Below are 5000 nucleotides of genomic sequence, written 5' to 3'. Positions count from 1 at the left end.
CCTCAGCACCTATGTGGTAAAAACTAGGGCTGTCAATCGATTTAAAAAAATAATCGAATTAATTATATACTCTGTGATTAATTAATCTAAATTAATCGCATATATATTTTTTGCTGTGAAAGTATTTTAAATATTTAAATTCAAATGAATCATTGAATAATCAGCATTAGTGACGTTAAAGTTCAAAAACTCTTTTATTATTATTTTCACTGTTCAAATAATGGCCTTAATAATCTATGATATGACCTAATATGCTGAGGAAATCAATTCAAAAGTGGAAGAAGTTTTTTTTCACATACAAGGCATTTCAGGCCACAGATATAACCTAGGGGACACAATGAAAATAAATTAACACTCCCCTGAATGTCAACATTATTTCTTTGCATTGATGTGCGACTTTAGAGTTGACGAACTCCGGTGATATGCAAATTCCTTGCTGCAGACATTGCAGAGGGCTTTATTTTAATCAACACTTTATTTTATCAACATCAGGCTGTTTTTTAAAAGTAAATGTTCCAATCAATGATCTAGGCAGCACATTTTCTTCTCTATCCTTCATTTTACAGTCTAATGGTTACTGATTAGAATGGCTCGGGGTCAAAGGTCACACGGAATCGATTAATCTACGTTATTTTTTTTAATCAGTTATTTTTTCTCAAATGAATGAATCGAAATTAATCAGTTATTTTGACAGCCCTAGTAAAAACGGAAATATTTTTGCTTAGTTTACATTTCCGCTGTTGTCACAATAAAACCAAGAACCAGAGATGCTCAAGGCTTCTTTTAATACAAAATAAAAAGGCCACGATGGCCAAACAAAGGCATGGGCAAGGTAATAACTAACACAAGATCTGGCTCAACTTCACACAGCGTCTTCTTCTGAACAAACAATACCAGGCAAGGGCCAGTGGATAGTTCAGGATTTTTCAGAAGAAAATATAAACATAATGAGCACATTGGGATCCCAGACTCGTCCTGGAAGGGCCGCTATCAGCTGCTATCAGAAAACAGCTTTAATTAAATCACAACAGCGGTCAGGCCATGCGCGTCTGAGCGGAAGTTGCTAACCAGCGAGCGGAGTTTGCTATCGCCGCGACAATCTTAATCCTGTCAGCAGATTTTCCTATCTCTGCCACACAGAGGCACAACAACAACAGCCTTCCTCCAGCTAGTCGCGCACACACAAGCACGCACATATATAAATACAAAATACTCACACACTCCCTCAAACACACACACACACACACACTCAAACACACACACTCCCTCACACACACACACAACCTGCACTCCTCCTGTCTGCTCTGTTTTTAAATCCATACCCGTCTGCAGCACATTGGGCTCCACTGTCGTCCCTGCTGCTGCTGCTGCTGCTGTAGTCAGTCTGGGGGCAGATTGGGTGATGCACTCAGGCAATAAGAGATAACTTTGTTTTCAGGTCTTGTGTCTCTCTCAGCATTTCTGTTTTCAATTGCAGTTCTTCTGCACCCTGAAGGTGAAGGAGAGAAAGAGAGATAGAGAGGGAGAGGTGGTGGTGGTGTGTGTGTGTGTGGGGGGGGGGGGGGGGGCGTAGAATAGATTTATAAATCTTTTACAGCAAACTGAGTTTTACGACTCACAAGAAAAGAGGGGAAATATGAGGACAAGTTCATGGACACATGCTTGCAAAAAAATGCAGACACACACACACACACACACACAATCTCCCATTTGTGTCACATACACCAACTAGGGTGGAAATGAATCACACACACACACACACACACTAAACGTTAGGAGGACGAACCCTTTCCGAAGAGAGGAGATAAGAGTTTAATACATTACCCTGCCAAGGACCGTTTGCTATTGGGCCCATAAATCACTTGGACTTCCTACACACACACACACACACACACACACACACACACACACACACAGTGCAGCGCTGCAGCGTCCTTGATGTTAAATGGATTTTTTCTGTGCGTTTCTTCATTACTGCAGTTATGGCGGCGTGATTTATTTGGCCATAGCAATAGCAGCACCACAATTTCAGCCCACGGCAGGCGGCGCAGATAAAGAAGAAAGAGGGAGATGTCCTTTTTATTCGTTCTGTCTCCCTCTCTCTCCCTCTCTCTCCCTCTCTCTCTCTCTCTGTCTCCTTCTTTCACTCCCGATACAAACATCCACAAAAGGAGAGGCTGGGTAGGACATCAGATTAGACCCCCTGTGGGCAGTGGAAGGACCAGTCAGAGCGGCAGCAGAGCTGTTGCTTTGCTATTGAGTCACATACGAAAGGAGACACACACACCTGAGCTCCACACACACACACACACACACACCTGAGTTCCACACAAACACACCTAAGCGTCAGACACACACACACACACACACACAGCTGAGCATCAGACACACACATACACACACCTGAGCTCCAGACACACACATACACACCTGAGCTCCTGACACACACACTCCTACACACCAGAGCGACAGACATACAGACATACCTGAGCATCATACACACACACACACACACACACATCTGAGCTCCAGACACACACACACACACACACACCTGAGCATCAGACACAATCACACACCTGAGGTCCAGACAGACACACACTCAAAAAAATTATTCTTGGTCCTAATAAACATTAAAAAATTGTTTTAAGTAAAATGTAACTGAAATGCATTAAATCAAAAGTTTATTCGAGCAAAAAACATTAACACAAGGTGAATGTGTTCAATGTAAACTGAACGTAAACAAATCAGGTAAACCTTATTTGACTAGATCCTTTAGGGCAGTTATGTGCGTGACACTCCAGTAAAGTAGGTGGCGGTATGCACTGACTTCCTTTCGGTGTTAAAGAAATTGACCAGAACAAGCCCCTGATGAGCATGGATTAATGAGTAGACCCCATAGTTCTTCCTTTTGGATGCCACCTGCTTTCATACCACAGGCAAATAATTGAACTGGCTGACCACAAATGAAAAAAAAAACAGATTTGGTAAGTTTTTCAATAGTTTTCCATCTTTTGTAGCAACAATATATATGCCATTTGATATTTTTTGAGAATATATATATATATATATTCATGTTTTTACAAAAGCGGTTTAGAAAAGTTTAGTCCAAGGATAGCACGTATCTGCACGGAATCATCTTACCACCTGCCTACATGTAGTAGTTAACCATACATTGTTTTTTTAAAACAAGTTTGCAGCTCCAGCTAAAATAACCTTAACTTAGCCTTGTCTGGTGGTTCTGAAAAGTGCTTGTTCGGTTACAAGGCAGGTGGACTACATTGCTTTACTGGCGTTTAGGCTGCTTAGTGCTAATGCTATTGCTATCCTATGGTGTCGTCAGTGTTGGGGAGTAACGGAATACATGTACCGGCGTTACGTATTCAGAATACAAATGATGAGTAACTGTATTCCGATACAGTTACAAGTTAAATAGTTGGTATTTAGAATACAGTTACATTGTTGAAATCAATGGATTACATGACGATACTTCTCTGTTTCATAAGTTTATTCACTCTCTAAATAAATTAAGGCAACTCCATTTCCCAGAAGCTCCTGAAAGCAATCTATGATGAAATTGTTTACATGTTTAAATCCAAGCCCCGCCGTCTTGCACTAGCCTCAAAACGCAGCCAGCGCGCATTATGGACGCGTCATCGGAGACCCTGAAATGACTGTTTGCACAGCAAATTAGGAGTAAAGTAAGTGGAGGTTCCTCACTGATCGCGGTTCCTGATGTCTGTTCAAAGGATATTTTCCCAAGTATTAATAGCTCAGGCTACTTCGGCCAATCGGTTACACAGTTTGCTAATCAATAAACAAAGCCTAGTTCACGTGTTGATTTAGACCTACAATTAAACCAATCTCTAAACTAGGCACTGCATTCTAAGTTTTTTATTCTAACTTAAAATAGCTTTATGGATTATTTTTTTCTAATTAGATCTACATTTACGTTTTTAAAATGAATTATATGGTGCAGCCTCTGAAGAATTATTCTTGCGAGTAGGCTAGCATATTTTAACGTGCGGTTTTTGATTGTCATTACGCGATCACGTTCATTTTGAGAGCACTGATATAGGCTACAGTAGCCTAGATAGTGTTAACATTTACAGGTCATTTGCGTTCCACCTGTCATATGCGCCCCTCACTTGTACTGGGTTGATGCCACCGAAAAATCTCCCAGGCACTAATATATTTTCTGGCTTCGCCCTTAAAGTAGCCTATTTATTTAGTTTGTTTTAATTAGCCTAGTCGCCTGCTGTACAGTAGTTTTAGTGGTCACCTTGCTATTTTAAAGTTGTATCAGGTAGCTTAGTTGACTTTACATTCTCCTATGTGGGCCTAACACCTCAGCCATTTGGAACAGAAGAACACACCAGAATAGGCCTGTTTAGTAGGCCTAAGCAGGATTTGATGGCCGCATTCCTACACTTATAAAATGCAATTCAATGCGGAAGTAATCTAAGTATTCAGAATACGTTACTCAGATTGAGTAACGTAACGGAATACATTACAGATTACATTTTTGGGCATGTATTCTGTATTCAGTAACGGAATACGTTTTGAAAGTAACCCTCCCAACACTGGGTGTCGTACTGACTTAGCATTAGCTAACGTTAGCAGTTCACTTTAAAGTTAAGCCTAAGACTTGCTTAACCAAGAAAAGTTTAATGTTACAGCGCTGCTGTAACATTAAATTCGAATTCGAGCAAGGCATCGATTCTTTGGTGCCACAGGCGTATTGTATAGCCTACTTGAGGAATTCAAGAGTCATGTTATGTAAGGGGTAAGGGCCGCCTAGGTGATAAGCATTTTTATTAATTATCCATGTGAGAGAATGATGAGTGTTGTCTGCACCGGCAGAATGAAATGGAGGCCCATTGTAATGTTAAATGTAAATGCAATGAAGGTTTTTCCGACATAAGTACTGGTATTATCATATTTGTTAACTTTAGGTTTGTTTAGTCGTTAACAAGTCTCCACATGCAGCTCATTGCAAT

Source organism: Alosa sapidissima, chromosome 13 (assembly GCF_018492685.1).
Source record: "Alosa sapidissima isolate fAloSap1 chromosome 13, fAloSap1.pri, whole genome shotgun sequence".
Lineage (NCBI taxonomy): Eukaryota > Metazoa > Chordata > Actinopteri > Clupeiformes > Clupeidae > Alosa > Alosa sapidissima.
The sequence above is the reverse complement of the archived record's forward strand: the minus strand, read 5'-3'. Positions refer to the sequence as shown.